General features: G+C 38.5%; 1 long non-coding RNA gene across 1 annotated transcript; it reads left to right on the top strand.

Moving 5' to 3' along the window:
* The first annotated feature begins 1,337 nt into the window (after nt 1-1,337).
* On the top strand, nt 1,338-9,482 carry LOC122729809. Its single transcript, XR_006353358.1, has 3 exons — nt 1,338-1,412; nt 6,224-6,322; nt 9,352-9,482. It is a non-coding gene; the product is annotated as an uncharacterized LOC122729809 (long non-coding RNA).
* Nucleotides 9,483-19,309: the final 9,827 nt, after the last annotated feature.

The following is a 19,309-nucleotide window of genomic DNA, read 5'->3' as shown; positions in this document are numbered from 1 at the left end:
TCACAGGAGGTGATCCCTGAGCATGGAGCCTGGAAGGAAGCTTAAAGCTTTTTCCAGGTGGAGTCAGAGGACAGACCTCCTGTTGTTCACAGCATTCAGTGTGTACAAAAGTCACAGAGGCAGGAGATAGAGCAGTGTGAATGCCTGGGGCATACACAATGGGAAGGGGAATTGTGTGAAATCAGTTTAGCAAGATAGGTCAGAGTTGGATTCAGAATGTTTTTAAACGTCAAGTTAGAGTTTAAAAGTTATCCTGGAAACCATAAGACATTTCCTTGATAATCTTGTAATATATTCATTGAGTGTGAATGTGGTAAAACCTAAGTGGTTCATTTGAATTGAAAAAAAAAGGAGTCACATTTTTTAGTAAAGGAATAAGAATTTATGATAAAGAACAAAATAAGACATGTGCTTCTTTATCCCAAATGAGGCTGAAATTCTCTGATAATGTGATGCTATTTCTCCCAAATTATGAGGCAGTATTAGAGAGTAACTTGGAAGTAGCTGGGAGAGGTGGTAGTTACTTCTCTTGCAGGTTTGTTAGCTATCTTTTGATGCTGTTATAAAACCAAAAGCAAGTTTATCACCAGGTATAGAGTCAAACTTTCATCCCAGTGGTTGAAAGTTTTGTTTTGTTTTGTTTTGTAGGATTCTTTAAGGAAATGTGATGAGTTTTCCCTCCAAGCCCTTCTTCCTGAAACCTAGGGTCGCCTGTGTAGAGATTGTGATTTGAAAATAGAAATCAATGTAGTAAATTTGTTTTAATTATGTCTTGGTTTCTTTTCTTTTGATATAGATTTCTGTGGAAAGTCTCTGCTACTACTGACTTTATGTCATGACCGAACAGTGATACTGATGATTTTATCCCATCATCATTCTCACTGGTGTTTTTTGTCAAGAATGACAAATTATTATGGACTGGTTTAACTTCTGAACAATTTATTTTTGCAAAGAAGAAAATATTCTGTACTTTATAACCTTCAGACATTGTATGTTTAGGTTCACTGAGATTTCTTCCAGAGATCTGATTACTTCCATTGGACCTCATTCATCAATTTTTCTTCTTTGAACCTAAGTTATTATTTCTACTTGCTCTTCATTATTTAAAGAGGCAAGGAATAATAGCATAAGCTGTGTGGTGAGATTATTGGAATTTGGCAGACTGATTAAGATGAGCCACACCTGTCCTGTCCTGAGTGATGTGTGCTGCTGATGTCAGCAGGAGAAACCACTCTCCACAGGCAGTTTTGAAGGACCTCTCCTTTTGGGGGAGGAAGAGTAAATGTTCCTGAGGGGAGCTCAGTCTCTTCAGGAGTGGTTTTCCCTTGTGGTGGTCTGAGCAGCAGGAGCAGACGAGTCCTGAGGGCCCTGGCTGCAAAGTTGTTTTTCCATGAAGCTATGGACCCCAGGTGGTAAGTTGACATAAGAGCCCTGCTCTTTTGAGTTAGCTGAACTGGAAGCCAGGTTGGGGATTGTATAGACTTAGGTTAGCGTTAGGAGGACTGTCTGTATTTCTCTTTCCCTATTCCCTTGTCTTTGATTATATTAATTTCATCTTTGCTGTTTATTTCATTCCCATGAATAAAACCTGACTCTTTTGTGGAAAAGAGGCTGTCAGGCTCCTTTCTTATTGGCCTGGGAGAAATATCTAAAAAGCCAGTTCTGAGAGGAGGGAGCTTGGGACCTAGAGGTCCCTCATTATTTCCGGGACCCCAATATTACAGTGAGCCACTCCATTAACTCTCCATATGTTAAATGTGGCCCTCACAGTTGATAGCTTTTGGAACCAAGTTAACATAAAATGTTGACCATGTAGTTTACAATGAATGTTTATGGCAATAGACCTGAAGGAAGAGGACTTCAGTGCTTTTTGTATTTGGACTTGGGACACTTTAATATTTAGTTTGATAATAATCAGTATTTCTATTGTTTATATTAGAAATATTTCTGTAAGATAAATGTACAGGGTGGGATAAATCCTGGGTATTATAAACTAAAATTTATATTTTTTCTAAAATTTTTCTTGAGAGGTTGCATGAATATAATTGGTTTTGCTGTTTTCTATAGATTTGAAATATCCATATTTTGGTTTGGTAGGATAATATAATACACTATTTTATAAGGCCTTACAGTTTATATGTCAAAAGAAATCTATTCTAACTGCACAAATAGGATATATTTTTATTGCTTTATGGAGATAGTGAGTTATTCTTAAAGTATCCCTCCTTATTTTTTATATTTTACTTCAATTTTTATACCAGAAACTGAAAACTTAATTTTGAACTACATTATGCTACATGACTCGCTTATCTAATGGGAATTTTCAGGGTCTTTTTGAAAGATTTTTGAAATTGCAGTACTTTTTTTGTAAATAAAAATATTTTATTATGTGTGAGAAGCAATTTAAAGAGTTCCCATTCGTTGAACTTAGAAACAATAAATTATTTAAACTACTCAAATTCTTTTTCAGTACAATTTTTTAAACTTATTGGGTAATACCTTAATTGAATAAAAAGGGAATGTAGCTTTTAAAAATGTGTCTTATAACCAGGCAGTGGTTATGACACTGAGAAAATCTGGACCAAAAAAAGCCAAAAAATGTTGGTGTAATACTACATTCTTCTAATAGTATTTCATTGAATAGACCCAAAAAATGACATAATTTTTCTTAAGATGAAAAAGTATATGATATCATATACTTCATGTTGAATTATTATTTTTGATATGATTTTATGACCATCCTATATTTGACATGATTCCATTATGTATTTTACTTTCATATATCATAACTCTATAGTTAATTAAATGTATAGCTATATTTAAACCTAAAACTTTTTTAAATCGTTAGAACTCTTTAATTGTTTCTATGTGAGACAGAAGCTGATATAAAAGCATTATTTTAAAAGTAGTCTTAATAGAATAATTTACTGTTAACATTAAAATTGATAACAAAACATTTGAAGTACTATTTAAATGAATCTTTAGAGCTGTCATAGATCGAGCCAGCTCCATGGAATTCCAGTCCTGATTATGAAGAACTTGAGGAGCATTTTAAAAAAACAGATCTCATTTGCCATATTTAGTAAGGAAAAACACTTCTATTCTAATGACATTTGCATAAAGGGTTATGTCTGAGAAATAGTCTAAATCTGATAAGACATGATCCTCTTATGGACTGAAATATAGAGAGTTTGAAATTCTTAGGAGCACAACTTGGTTCTGGTTCATATGTTTGTTTTATGTATTATGTTTTTAACGTACATACATGTTGTTTTAAAATTGAATTTACATTTTACTTTGTTCATGTATAGTTGTCTAGTTTGACAGTGTATTAGGATGTTTTCCTTAGCATTTAGTTGCTTCAGTTTTATTTCAATTTAATTCTTTTTTGTACAACCCAGAACCAATGGTTTGATCTGTTGTTTTCTGGGAGTCTTTTAGAAAATAGAAAGAAAAAAACAGTAATAGATAAAGTATAACTGGCAAATACTGAATTAATAGGTTTTAATATTTCTCATAAGTCATTTGGCTCTTTTCACCCATGTCCAATTTTTTTCCCTTTTTTCCCAAATTTGTAAGGCTACACGGAGTGGTGATACAGAATGTTTTCTCTCCCTGTCCCTTTAAGATGGGTTGGGCTAAGACCTCACCTGAGAAAAATTCTACCTCAGACCTTGGGGGTGTGGGTCCCCACCCAATGTGACTGAGGTTTCTGAGGCAACAGAGGAGAAAAACACAATGCATACTCTCAAATGAATCTTCAAAGTAGTGCTTTCTATCCTCTTAGAGGAGCTAATATCACTTGAAGCCAGTGAAAGTCCATTAAGAATAAGTCACTGTGGCAGCTAGGTGGCACAGTGGATAGAGAACTGGCCCTGGATTCAGGAGGACCTGAGTTCAAACCCAGCCACAGACACTTAACACTTACTAGCTGTGTGACCCTAGGCAAGTCACTTAACCCCAATTGCCTCACCAAAAAAAAAAAAAAAAAAGAATAAGTCACTGCCATTTTAACTTCATTTCACCTTTTGACAGTTAGGGGATCAGTACATTAGGAACTCCCACAAACATAGGATGCAAGGGTGTTTTGACCTTATCTCTCATAATATATCCTCATGGAGATAGAGAGATGCAGACTTGATGGTAGTATGCAGTTATGTAAATTCAGAACTTGAATGATCAAGACCAAAGAGATAAATTAATGGGAATTGATACAAGCCTGTTAAGAATGTCCCAGTGTTCTGTCCTTGGGCTAGTCATTTTACTGTTTATTGTGGTGTATAAAGTCTAAAAGTGTGGTCGCCTTAAATTAGAAGCTTTAGCACCAGTCTTTGGGCAGTAAGCATTTATTAAAGCACACTAGGTATTAGTAAAAAGGCAAACACGTGAAGTTCAGAAAGTTCAGGAAAGGCCTATCTAGCCTAGAGTTCCAGCCTGGTCTGGTTCCTCCTCAAGTCCTCTACCATGAGCCTGCTTCAACCATGAACTGCCCCTCACACTGAGTGTGGAAGCCTTTGATAGGTCTGGAGCAGAGGAGGGCCTTACACACTGCTTCAAGCTGATTGGTTAGAGTCATCCAAATCCACTGGTTCACCTTCAGGTGGTCTCATGTGGGTTTCAAAGTCCTTAGCTTTTGAGAACAATTCCTTCTTCAGGGCTAGCCAGGTGTGATTACAATGTAATTAACTTGAGGTAGGCTAATCAGCAAAGTCAATCACTCTCGCTTAATTCAATCAGTTTAGATACATCTGCAGGTGAGCCTTTGAATGAGGATCTGGCAAATCTCATGATTTTCTCACATGATATTAATGACTAAAAGTAGAGATGAAATGCTTAATCAAGCTGATGTATAACAGAAGCTAATATGGCCAAACTGAGATCCCTAATGTTCTCAGTAAATTAGAAAGTATAGGGAAATCTAGAAGATGACACTTGCAGCAGATATGCCTGGAAAGCCTTATACTTGGGTTCAAACAATCGACACTCCAAGACAGCAATGTAAGAAGTTCAAGAGATTGGGAGGTTGTTTTTGTTTTTGTTTTTGTTTTTGTTTTTGTTTTTGTTCAATACATGGGGGCTTTGGGAAGACTGAACTTAGGATGAGTCAGTGGTGTGATAGCACCACCAAAGAAGTTAATGTTTGAGGATGCATCATACAAGCATAATGAAGCATGACAAAGGCCATGCACTCCAGTCTGGTTACACTACATCTGGACTAGTGTATTCATTTTTGAGTGCCATTTTTGTTTTAACAACCTTGGTCTCCCCAACGTACCGAGGCTAGAAGTGCAGGAAATATTCACAGGGTGGATCCTCCTGGTGATCAGCATGCTAGCATTTAACTCCTCTTTTTCTATCCCTCCTTCGACAACCTGGTGACCCCCAACTCCCAAGGGCTCACCATATTAATGCTAAAGAGTGGCAACACCTGACTGACATACCCCACTGCAGCTCACAACTCCCAAACTCAAGACCTCTATGAGCCTCAGCTCTCCACTCTCTGTTCCCACCCCCTCATTTAGCTAGCATTATAGGTGAGCTGTATATTACCTTGCTCATGCTACTCTGACCAGCTAGTGCTGTCTGCAGGAAGGCAGCCAGGAGTGTGAGAAGTACCAAAATCTCATCCCACAGGAATGTGTTGAATGAACTGTCATCGTTTTAGCTTAAACAAGAGAAGGTATAGGAAGAATGCTGGGATCTCTGTCCAAAGTTTGAAAGAGTTGTGTAGAAGAGAGATGAGAATTATTATGGATAACCGGAGAAGACAGGAGGATCAATGGATGGGAGCTGCCGGTCAGGAGGGTAGATCTGGGATTAGTACCTTCTACCCTGGCACATGAAAATCCTTCTACCCCTTAGTGTGTGGCCTAGTGAACTATTTTATCCCAAACCATTCATCACCTGGTACCCAGCTCTTTGGCAATGAACCTTTCCAAACGTAGCAAGGTAAACTTCAACAGCAGAAAGCCTGTTGCCAGGTCTCTCCTGAAAATTTTTCTAGCTTGGTCATGAGGACTAGTAGAACTTGACTTTTGTGTTCCTGGATACAAGGCCACTTCTACTCCTGATGAAATATAAGGAAGGGATAGAGGTTGAATATCAATAGCCTATGCTTTAAAAAGATTTGTGGGTTTTTTTACTCATTTCCATATATTATTATAGTGTTTATCATAATATGTCCATTAACATATTCTTGACATAATATTTCTCTTCCATGTAGATCTAAATAAGAGAATATGGATAACCTCTCGCTTCGGCAGTGTTAATCAGATACCACTGGCCTGTGAGAATGAAGATCCACACCAAGCCATTATCCGTTGTAAGTAATTAGTGAAAAAGTATTTTTTCCTGAAAACCTTTTTGAAGAATTTCTCTGGCCTACATGATCAGGTTTACACTCTTGTCCAAAAATAATTCAGTCGTGGTAGCCCTAGCATATAATCTTTATTCTCAGAGTGAAAATAGGAAGTTAACTTTGTGTGTTTTTTCCTCAGGTTCTGTTTTAAAGATCTGTGAAGAGATTGCTATATATGGAATAGTGAACTGTTGAATTGAGAGCCCTGAGAATAGTATTTTTCATGCTCATACCTTAGAGTTCAGTTATGTACACTTGCCTGTATCATTTTGATACATTGCATAGTATCATAAAGCCTATGCAACGGGTCTGATTCTTCATTTACAATTTTCCTTTGACTCTGAAATCATTGAACTTAAAGTGTGTCGATTTCCTTGGACATTTTTCTTAGTAATCCCTATTTGAATTGGAAAAGCTCTTTCTTATTAAGGCTGTGCCGAGTTTTTTCCTCTTATTCTAGGTGAATAAAATGTGCTATATAAATAATGAGGCTAACTGCCTTTAGTTAAAAATGTAACTGGAAAACATTTGAAACAGATATAAAGATATCTAGAATTGTCATTCTTTTTTTTTTATTGGCCTTTATGTTTATTCATCATGCCTAATGAAAAAAGGATACTCTCAGCAGATGCACAGCTTGACAGTTCTGTGATATTTGTGAATGTTTTTTTCCTTCCGTTGGCTGCCACAGCCCCACAGTCACTGGACTTCCAAAGCTTGTACCCCTTGGTGAAATGCATCATAATGGGAACACAAGAAGATCATTATTTGATGCCTCATCTATATTCTCTCCACCCATTATTACACATTTCAACAAATTATTACATAGATTTTGAAAATTGGTCTTGATTTCTTTTCTCTGATCTCAAAAGTATTTTATTTTATTTTTGTTCTCTTAAGTACATTGGTATCAACTATATCGTTTTATTTGATATTCTGGAAGTGCTGTTTTCAAAATATTCTGTCTAGCACTTGCCCATCAGCAAGTAGTCCAATAATGCTAGAAAAGAAAAAGAACAAAGTCTTTAAGTGTTTAAAATTTTAAAAAGAGCTTGTTTAATAGTAGCATGAAGGAATCTTAAGTTCATTGTATGTTAAATAACTGTGCAACATGAAGTCTTCTCTCATGTAAATAAGCATCTTGAATGCAAAATATTAAGATAAAGTTCTAGTCAAAAGCAGTTGGGGAATTAAGGATTAAACTCTGGAGGTCTAAATAGGATTTTCTTGTAAAGCTTAACTGAATGCCCAGGTATTTAACTAAATGGTATGTGCGCTGAGTGGACATGAAGTTCTGGAGTTCCTTATTTTAGTGGGTGTTGAACTTTGGTAATAGCTTTTTAGAATGTGAATCAGGTAAGGACATAAATTAAGATATTACTTTGTGTGAAATGATCTTATGTCTGAAGGCCTGCCAGATGGTAATTAGGGAATGACTCTAGAGTTTAAAACTTTTTAGAATATGAAATTTAGAAAAGAGTATGTTATAGATAGAGAATGTTTAGTTTTTCTCCTGTAGTATTTAAAGAAAAAGTATTTTGCTTCCAGATTCCTAGTTCTGGTTCTTTAGGGGAAATTAATTACCTGTTGGTAGTCTAATTAATTTTCCTTTTCAGACTTGACATTTTTTTATTCTGTGAGATTCTTTTCAGTGTCCTCCCATCAGTCTTTCATGGAGAGTCCACTCAATGTTCCTTTCTCTGGGATCTTTCTTTTAACCTGGGCACTACAGTAGCATTAGTGCTGCCTTTGCTCTCACTACAGGACTGGCCACTGTACTTTTCTGATCATATCTCTGAATACTTTGGGTTTTTTTTTCTGCCTGTGCCTTACTTATACCCACTATATCAGGAGGATTTATTACATATATTCTGTGCTTTGCTACGCACTTAGGAATACAACGATAAAATTAGAAACAATTCCTGCCCTCAAAGACTTCACAATACATACATAAGTAGGTAAACCCAAGATCATCTGAGTGGGGAAGAAAGCACGAGGAATGAGGGAGACTACTCACAGGGAGGCTACTTCCAGGTGGAGTCAGAGGACAGACCTCCTGTTGTTCACAGCATTCAGTGTGTACAAAAGTCAGAGAGGCAGGAGATACAGCCATGTGAATGCCTGGGGCATACACAATGGGAAGGGGAATCCAGAGTTGGATTCAGAATGTTTTTACACATCAAGTTAGAGGTTATATGTTATCCCAGAAGCAATAGGACATTACCTTGATAATAGTGTAATATATTCATTGAGTTGTGAATGTGGTAAACATCTCTAAGCAGTTCAGTTAAATTGAAAAAAAGGAGTCCCTTTTATTAGTCAAGGAATAAGAATTTATGAAGAAGGACAAAATAAAGCCCCGGCCCTGGATTCAGGAGGACCTTTGTTCAAATTGGCCTCAGACACTTGACCCTTACTAGCTGTGTGACCCTGGGCAAGTTACTTAACCCTCATTGCCCAGGAAAACAAAAAGAACCACATAAGACATGTTCATCTTTTATCTCACATGAGTCTGAAATTCTCTGATGGTGTGGTGCCATTTCTCCCAAAGTATGAGGTAGTATTAAGGAGCTACTTGAGTAGTTAAGCTTAGTTAGGAGAGTTGATACTAACTTATCTCTTCTTTAGCTGTGAATTCAAGAAAATAGCAAGATTTAATGTTATGCCAATTATTGTAAATAAGTCAAGCTAGACCATTATACAGGGCTGCTGTAGTTCAACAGAAGATAATGAATTTTATGCCATCTTAATAGGCTACTTTATTAGAATGTAAATTGATTTTTGAAATAAAATCATGCAGGTTTGTTACATCTCTTTTGATGCTGTTAGAAAACCCAAGCCATGTAGAGAGTCAAGCTTTTATCCTCGTGGTGAAACTTTTGTTTTGTTTTGTTTTGGTAGGAATACCTAAGAAAATGTGATGTTATTTGTAAATAGAAATCACTGTAGTAAATTTGGATTAATTATCTCTTTGTTTCTTTTCTGTTTAATAGATTTATACGGAAGACCTATCGATGATCGGGAAGAATTTGTGGCATAATTAATTCTGGCTCGGTGATTCCTGACTGACTAATTTAGCTTAAGGACAATTTGTTTTGGATTAAACTTTTTTTTTGCCAAATTGTATTCATCTCTACGCTTTTTATTGAGGTTGACCAGATCCTCAACCAAATTCACCTCTAAACTGGAGTCAGCCTCAAGCTTCTCCTCAGCCCCGGGGGGAGGGGGGGGGAGCAGCACTTGGGCTGTCTGTGTCAGTCAGCTTCACCAGGAGGAAGCCAGGCAGGCTGCTCAGCCTCCAGACCTTTAGGCCTGGGCCTTCCTGTGTCAGGACGACTTCTTCAGAGAGTGGCAGGCACAGTCTCAGGGGGCAGGTGAAGGTAATCTCAGAGATACTGAATGTCCTCATTGGTACCTGTGAGGAAAATGCCTCCTGCTCAATAATTCTCTGGAACTCAGGGGCGGTGATGTGTCCAAGGCTCATTTATTGTCATTCTCCAGAGAATGGCCAGCCCAGTGTGCAGCTGGTGGGTGCCAAGAATGGGGGCTCACAGGCCCCATTTTACCCCCTAGTCCCTAATGCAAATGGACCTTCCCCTTTTTCATCACTGGTCCTATTCCTCAAGGGTTAGGATCTACATGCAAACATGAGCTAGCCTGAAAGCAGTATTCCTAACCCTAATTTCCATAATTACTCTTTGGAATGGAGTGGGACAAACCAGCCACCCACTCAAAATCAATACCTGGGGTTGGAGATGAAAGTAGAAAAGCAAACAATGTTTCTTCCTTTCTCCTGAAAGGGCACAAACCTGAATATGGCAAGTGTGAGATTTAAAATTGGATATTAGATCATAAATCTCCCCTACTTAACCTTTCCCTTAATTTATCTCCCAAACTAGTAAATGGAAGCAGCTTGACTCTCTTCAAAGGACAAGGGATCAAATCCCTGTGGGAGTCTAGTCCAGGTCCACTCAAGTGCACCACACAAGCTCAGAAATAAACCATACACACACACACACACACACACACACACACACACACACACACACACACACACACACACACACACACAAGGCAATGCCCCCTCCCATTCTTGTCTGATTCCCATTGGCTGGTTATGGAGAGGTACAATCTACACCCTAGCCCTGGTCCCCCTTGCACTCTACTGTGCCTCAAAGGTATTTCCCCTTCCTATACCAAGGAGGGGATTATAAATCTTGAGTGTAAACTACCAACTGCTTAAACCCATCTTGGGCTATTTGGATTATAGAGTAAAATTGCTACTGCTGCTTCTCATATTAAAGAGGAAGCTGGGACACTTTTCTTTGGTGGGTCTGAAAAACTTCTGCCCTCACTATTCCTTTTGTTGGGCAACCTGGACATGAAGCTATGCTTACAAATTTAACTTTGGTAATAGAATAAGTTTCTAATTGTACTGCATTCGGGTTACAGGAATTGGAAGAGTACTCAAACTCTCTGGCTAATGTGGTCCTGGACTGAGGCGGAGTCTGTATGGTTCAGAACACCTCCTGAAGGTTGGGCTCTAGTACAGAGCTTCCCTGGAAGGCTGAAACTGTTCACAGCTGTTTGCTTCATCCAATTTTTCATGGAATTCTTAGATTTATTCTGTATTAGGGTCCCTGTTGTCCCTTGGGCTGTCTGTTAATCATTTGTGTTTTGTGTTGTGGTTCCTGCATTTGTAACTCTGGTTCCTAGATCTCCCTCAATTCATAAACCCCCTGTGGGCCCCTACTTTGCCCCCACTCAGCAGGAAGTAGATTCAAAAGAATTGATCATTGTCGTCGTCCTTTTTCCGGGGTTATATGAAAAAGGGAGAATGATGTAGGAGGCAAAAAGGGGTTAACAGATAAACCTAAGACCCAAGCTCTAATTCAGATATTAGTTCTAAAAGGGATTCAAATCCCAGTTAATGGATAACTTACAAGTCAAGATGTTAGGTTCTCTTACCCACAGAAATCAGTACCCAAAAGGGGACCATAAAGGGTCAGGCCAAATAACAATAAAGGAATTGACAGCCTATAGAAATTGAGACCAGAAATAAAAGAAAAATGATTATGTTTTGAAACTAGCCATGGGAAACAGAAAGAGACCTGCGCAGAAAAGGCCAAATTTGTCCCCAGATTCACCTTATGAGGATTAAACCCCCAAAACACACCTCCACTGAAAAAGGTGTCTACCTCGGGGGTTGGCTTAGGACCCCAGCAACTCCAAATTAGGATAAGCCCTCCCCTGTACCTCCCCAAGGTGGAGAATATTATAATGAGTAGGACAGGCCCTCCCCTGTACACCCCCAAGGTGGAGATTTTTATAATGACACTGATAATCAATTTATCCATACTATAAATATAACTCTCTTTCCTTTCTTTAGATGAGAGATACCTATCCACTATTCTGGTTCTCTCTGCCTCTCTCTCTCTCTCTCTCTCTCTCTCTCTCTCTCTCTCTCTCTCTCTCTCTCTGTGGTCACCCACAGTATTGCAATAAAACTTGGCAAACTGAGTCACTGAGTCTTGTGATTCTTTTGGGATGACTCACAATCAATTTGACCCCAAATTCTGCCCACATCATCATTTCCATCCCACATCATTTTGATCATTTATCAATTAGGGGATGTCTCTTATTTTAACAAATTTGACTCTGTTCTCTATGTGTTTGAGAAATGAGGCCTGTCAGACCAAGATGCTTCAAATTTTTTTTCACAGATACTATTGCTAACTGTACTTCCCTCCATACTATTCCCTCCCCATGACATTTACTCTGTTTTCATCTTCTTTCACCCTATCCCTCCTTAAGTGTTTTGCTTCTGACTGCCCCCTCCCCCAATCTGGCCTCCCTTCTTTCAACACCCCCCCCCCTCTTATGCCCTTTCCCTCCTACTTTCCTGCAGGGTAAGATAGATTACTCTGCTTAATTGAGGGTGTATGTTAGTCCCTCTTTGAGACAATTCTGAGGAGAGTAAGGGTCACTCCCTCCCCAGCACCTTCCCCATCTTCCCCTCCACTCTATAAGCTTTCTTGTTGGTCTCTTTTAGGTGAGATACTTTACCCCATTTCATCTCTCCCTTTCCCTTTCTCACAGTGCATTCCTCTCACCCCTTAATTACATTTTTTTCAAGATATCATCCCTTCATATTCAACTCACACCTGTACCCTCTGTCTAAATATACTCCATTCAGCTGCTCTAATAATGAAAGAGTTCTTATCCCTTACAAGTATCATCTTCCCATGTAGGAATTTAAACAGTTTAAACTTATAATATCCTATATGATTTCTTTATCCAGTTCAACTTTTTATGCTTCTCTATGGTCCTGTATTTTAAAGTCAAAGTTTCTATTCAGTTCAGGGCTTTTGATCAAAAATACCTGAAAGTCCTCTCTTTCATTGAATTCTCTTTTTCCCCCCTGAAGGATAATGATCAGTTTTGCTGAACAGGTGATTCTTGATTGTCATCCCAGTTCCTTTGCCCTATGGAATATCATATTCCAAGCCCTCCAATCCTTTAATGTAGAAGCTGCTAGATCTTGTATTATCCTGACTGTGGCTCCAAAATACTTGAATTGTTTATGTGAGAAAATAATTATTAATAATGAATTTCTAGGAGAAACTCAGACATGTCAGTGTTAGCTGCTCTCTTCCCCTCCCAGGAAACCAACCTGGGATAAGCCTTCATCTTAACAAATGGAATGCAGATTGAGCTTTCTGATTAGCTAGGGGAAGAAGCAGACTTCTGGGGTAGCTATGTGGTACAGTAGATAAAGCACTGGCCCTAGATTAAGGAGGACCTGAGTTCACATCTGTCTTCAGACACTCGACACTTATTAGCTGTGTTTCCCTGGGCAAGTCACTGAAACCTCGTTGTCCTGGGTGGGTGAGGGAAAGGAAAAGCAGGAGCTGAAGCATAGCCAACTATATCCACTGGAGGGTCACAAAGTATGGGGAAGGCTGACTGGAGGATTGTTAGAAGAAGGAAATATGCTCCTGAAATGGGAACTACCCTTGGCACCCTGGGATAAAGTCTCAATTACCCCACCCTAGTTATAGCTATAATGAGATCTAGAAAATAACTCATATTATTTCAGGTTGGTATATCAAACACACACACACACACACACACACACATGCAGAACCGGTTGCATATAACAATATTAAGACACAATTTTTTCTAAGCGACATACCATACAGAAAACTAATATAGAAATTGTGATGAACAGGATGCTATCAGAAAAACCTGGACAGCTCCACATGAACTGAAGCAGAGAGATATGTACTGTATACAAAATAACAGCATTAGCATAAGAGGATCTGCTGGGAAGCATATGGTTATTTTCACCAAGGCAATGATCCAATATAACTCTGAGGAACCTAGGAAAATTGCAGTTCATCTACAGAGAAAGAACTGATGATATCTGGAAACAGACTTAAACACTTTTTCTTTTTGACAGTTCCTTAATCTGAAGTTTTGTTTTTATTTGTTTCCACTCACAGCCTGGATAAGGTAGAATTGTTTGCCATGATTACTCATGCTGAATTGTTTGCGTTCTTGGGGTGGGAGTGGGAGGGGAGGGAGGAAGACAAGATGGAACACAAAGTTTAAAAAAAAATTGATGTCAAAATTTGCTTTTACATGTAATTTGGAAATAAAAGTCTAAAAAAAAGATCTGGAAATAGTTTTACAACTAAAGAAAACTGGGTTCAGGAGGAGCTGTGAACTCCTATGAAATCACAAGAAAGATTCTATAAATGCATGAAAATGACGTTTGAGGATAATGAGCCTATAACGTGTCATATTCTGTATCTAGCAAGGCATTGTTTAAAAATGAGAAGGACCTTTGGTTTCATTTGCCCTAAGATGGACAGAAATGTTGCCAAACACTGTGTTACTATAGGATTTGTAAGTATGGAAAAAAGGCCCTTGTGTCCTTCCCTCCTGATCCCATGGGGAGAAAAAAGAAGATAGTGGAAGGGAAAAAACCTACATAGAGAAGGAGGTTTTGTATTTAGTTTTTGTATTTTGTATTTAGTCAATAAATGTATTTAGTGTTTCTATTCAGGGGAATGTTAGAGCTAGATCCAACCTGCCGAAAGAGTGGATTGTTAAATTTTCAGCGTGAGCATTTACACCTCAGAATAGTCAAATCACTGATTGATATGTTGTTGTGTTGGTCATCTAGACTTAAGAAAGTGATGGAGAAAATCTAAATATACAGATTAAATTGAAAGTGTGTGCTGTGTACTTTTTTTTCAGACAGCTGGTTGTTTAACATTTGCTAGCTCATCTTTGTTTATACTATATTATCCTGAGTTCAGCATTAAAGTATTGATTGAACTAGAGACGCGATAGTAGGATACCCCATATTAATTAGTATAATACCACACTGGAGGGTCTCATAAAGTCCAGGATCATAGATTTCTAGCTGGAGGAAACTGAGGAGCAGAAAGGTTAAGTAACTTGCCTGAGATCATACAACTATTAAGTGTCTGAGCAAAGATTTGAAGACAGGGCAGCTAGGTGCAGTGCATACAGTGCTGGGTATGGAGTTAGAATCCAGCCTCAGAAACTTACTAGCTGTGTGACCCTGGGCAAGTCACTTAACCCTGTTGGCCTCAGTTTCCTCATCTATAAAATGAGCTGGAGAAGGAAAGGGAAAACCACTGCAGTATCTTGGCCAAGAAAACCCCAAATGGGGTCAACCAAGAGTTGGTCAAAGAACTGAACAACACCTTTCTGACTCAGAGTCCAGTTCCTTCCACCAGTCATATGGTGTATAGACATATAAAGGTGTTTCTGCGTATATACACACACAGACACACATATATATGTGTATATATGTATGTGTGCATATGTATGTCGATGTCTATGTATATACGTGTGTATATATGTGTGTGTATAAACCTATATAGATCTTTACATGTGCATATACACACATACATACATACATATATATATATAGCAATAACAATAATAATAATAGCTATCAATCACATAGGGCTTTAACATTTGCAAAATGCTTTACAAATATTATCTCATTTGAAACTTACAACAATTTTGGGAGATGTGTTATTATTATCCCCACTTTACAATGGAAGAAACTGCGGTAGACTGTAGCTAAGTGACTTGACCAGGGTTACACAGTCAGTAAAGAGGCTGGCATCACATAATTACAATTTCCAGAGAAAGCTTACTTCCCATAAATTTGTCTCTACCTTTTCCTCCAGTCAGTTACGTCCAGAGAAATGACAGTATGGCTGAGCTATCAAGATCAAAATGCCTGCCCCTTGATCTTGGCGTCATATATGTAAGTGTTCCACTTTCATGTTTTGGAATTCCAGGCTCCTTTATCCCAGTCCTAGTCTACCCTCAATGGTAAAAATTATTTGTGGTAAAATTAATATTGCAGTTTTTAGCCCACTCATTAGGGAGGGGCCACACCTGGCCCACCCTGAGGTTACCTATGCTACTGAGGTCAGAAGGAGAACTCTCCATAGGCAGTTTTTGAAGGACCTCCCCTTTTGGGAGAGGAAAGATTGAACACTTCCTGAAGGGATGCGGTGGCTCTTCCGGAATGCTAGGTCTCTTCCAGGATGTGGTCGATGGGACTTCTCCCCGCTAGGTGGTGGTGGTGCGAGTTCTCTAGCACTGGGGTACAAGCAAATGTAGACTTCCAGGTTTTGGTGAGTTAATTACAGAAATCCCTAAATTCCTTTGAACTAGCTTAATTGGAAACAGTCTGGGGATTGCATAGGTTAAGTTTAGAGTTAAGAGTATTTATCTGTATTTCTATTTTCCCATTTCCTTATCTTTGATTTTTATTGGTTTCACCATTGTTGTTTAATGAATTCCCAAGTAATAAAATCTGATCTTTCTGTGAATTAAAGCTGTAAGGCTCCTTTCTTACTGGCTTGGGAGAAATATCTAAAAAGGGCAGTTCAGAGGGGAGGGTGAACCTAAAAGGTGCCTAATTATTTCCAGGACCTAGCTGTCCCTCAAGTAGCTTCTTGATACATAAAATATAGGATAATTAGAGGGTAGAGAGAATATCAACAACCAAGGCAGCTAGGTAGTACACTGACTGGAATGTTGGGTCCAGAATTGGAAAGACTTGAGTTCAGATCCAGCCTCAGACATTTGCTACCTGTGTGACCCTGGGGAAGTCATTTAATTTCTATCTGTCTTAGTTTCCTCATCTCTAAAATAATAGCATCTACCTCCCAGAGTTGTTGTGGGGATAAAATGAGATAATATCTATAATATGCTTTGCAAACCCTAAAATGCTACATTAATGTTATTGATGATCGTATTGATGAAGATGAAGAGAAGGAGGAGGAGGAGGAAGACAAGGAAAAGGAGGAAGAGGAAGAAAAAGAAGAACAAGAACAAGAACAAGAACAAGAACAAGAAGAACAAGAAGGCAGCAGCAGCTTCCAATGAGCTAAGCCTTAAAAGAAGTTAAGGAGTCTTATAAGCAAAAGTGAAGAAGGAAAACAGGGAGAATGTTGCAGGGATGTGACACAATGTGTAGAAAAGCAAGGTGATGAGAGAAGTAATGCTGAGTTCAGGGAACATCATAGTCCATTTGGCTGGAGCATCAAGTACGTGGGGTACTGTGAAATGTTTCAAAAATTAGACCAGAGCCAGTGAAGGATTTCAAATGGAAAGCCAATGAGTCTGTAGTAAATTCCAGAGGTGATGAAGAGCCACTGAAATGTTTTTCATCAATTTTTTTTTTTTGCCAGAACCTCATTATTGGTTCATTCATTCATTCATTCATACATTCTCTCATGCAATCGAGATACATTTAGTGTAGGGACCAAGAGAGACTCAACAATAAATATAACAATTATGTCATAAGTTGTCACTAGGCTAAATGTTTCATAATATCTTTGTGGGCAAAATGATGAAATGTAGAATGGGTGAATGCACGCTTGGGTAGATTCACAAGGACCTGAACTGTGTGAATTAATTATGGATTTCACAGTACCTTGAACATAAGTATTTGTTGAATTGAATTGAAGAGACTGGGGGAGGAAAACAGAGAAATAAAGAATTATAAAGTAGCTAGAATTAAGAATTGATTGGGGAGGGAGGGAGGAGAATTTGGAACACAAAGTTTTAAAAATAAATGTTAAAAATTGTTTTTCCATGTATTTTGGGAAAAAATACAATTCTAAATAAAAAGATATTAAGGTCTCTGCTGGAAGAATAGGAACTCAAGAGTATAAGTAGCAGCAGAAATACATGTGATTGAAGTAGTTTAAAAAATTCTGTTAAAATGGGAAATCTGAATTTACCTATATTTGTTATTTAATCTGGAATTAGTACATGTTTGGAACTGCCTGCAAACTAGCTGAGTCACCTACAAGATGTTCCCATTGTTTTAAGGAATTCTGAAGGCAACATCCTATGTTTATGCTTACATGGTTAAGAACTGGAACTATATACTGGTAGGTGAAAGCCTTTTCTAATCTGTTCTCGGTATGCAATTTGGGAGGATTTACACTTATCCCAACTCTTTTGTTGGTTGCTAAGCATCTTAAAGCAAAAATTCATTATTATATACTACCTTTAAGGTAGTATATGAAAAGCATGTGCTTAACATAAGTGCAAGTATCACTAATGTTTGCTATCTCAGATATAGGATCCTTGAGAAGTGAATCCACTTGCAGTACTGATTATTGGAACTTGCTATATAAAGTCATTAGGGGACTGTTAACTGTCATTATTCTGAGTCTGACTTCAGGTATGACCATCAAAGATTACTACTGAGCACTCAATGAGCCATGCCAGGCAACCTAAGGGGTGGAATTGCAGGTGATGGAATGGTCATGGGAAAGGCTGGAAGAATGACTTTTGGCAGCAGGCTGAGGTAGGATTCTCCTGGCTCAATTTCCCCTATATGACATATGGAATGAGTTGTTCCCAAAAGTAAGATATGGACCAAAAACAGTTAAGTGAGCAAATGTATGATAAGTGGAGATTTAAATGGTGAGAACACATTGCCTAGAAATTAAGAGGGGGGGATAGTGAGAGATGGGGGGAGCAGTGTGTTTTTCTCAGATTGTATTAAGTGCTGATCCTGTTTTTGTTACTTAGCTTTAGGAACATCATCGTCCTGTTTCTTTAATGTAACTTTAGGGATACCTGCAGCCTGTTTTTGTTATTCAACTTCAGGGACACCTGCATCTTGTTTTTGTTCTTCAACTTCAGGGACACCTGCATCTTCTTTTTGTTCTTCAACTTTAGGGGCACTTGCATCCTGTTTTTGTTGTTCAACTTCAGGGACACCTACATCTTGGGTTTTGTTTTGTTTTGTTATATAACTTTCCTTTCCCTGTTCTCTGATTGGGTTAGACATCCTGTGTAGATTGTACCTCTCCATGACCAGCCAATGGGAATCAGACAAGAATGGGAGGGAGCGTTGCCTTACATGTGTGTGTACATATATATATGGTTTATTTCTGAGCTTGTGTGGTGCACTTGCCATATTCAGGTTTGTGCCCTTTCATGAGAAAAGAAGAAACATTGTTTGCTTTTCTACTTTCATCTCCAACCCCAGGTATTGATTTTGAGTGGGTGGCTGGTTTGTCCCACTCCAACCCAAAGAGTAATTATGGAAATTAGGGTTAGGAATACTGCTTTCAGGCTAGCTCATGTTTGCATGTAGATCCTAACCCTTGAGGAATAGGACCAGTGATGAAAAAGGGGAAGGTCCATTTGCATTAGGGACTAGGGGGTAAAATGGGGCCTGTGAGCCCCCATTCTTGGCACCCACCAGCTGCACACTGGGCTGGCCATTCTCTGGAGAATGACAATAAATGAGCCTTGGACACATCACCTCACCGAGTTCCAGAGAATTATTGAGCAGGAGGCATTTTCCTCACAGGTACCAATGAGGACATTCAGTATCTCTGAGATTACCTTCACCTGCCCCCT

This window comes from Dromiciops gliroides, chromosome 5 (genome assembly GCF_019393635.1).
Source record: "Dromiciops gliroides isolate mDroGli1 chromosome 5, mDroGli1.pri, whole genome shotgun sequence".
NCBI lineage: Eukaryota > Metazoa > Chordata > Mammalia > Microbiotheria > Microbiotheriidae > Dromiciops > Dromiciops gliroides.
The sequence above is the reverse complement of the archived record's forward strand: the minus strand, read 5'-3'. Positions and strand labels throughout refer to the sequence as shown.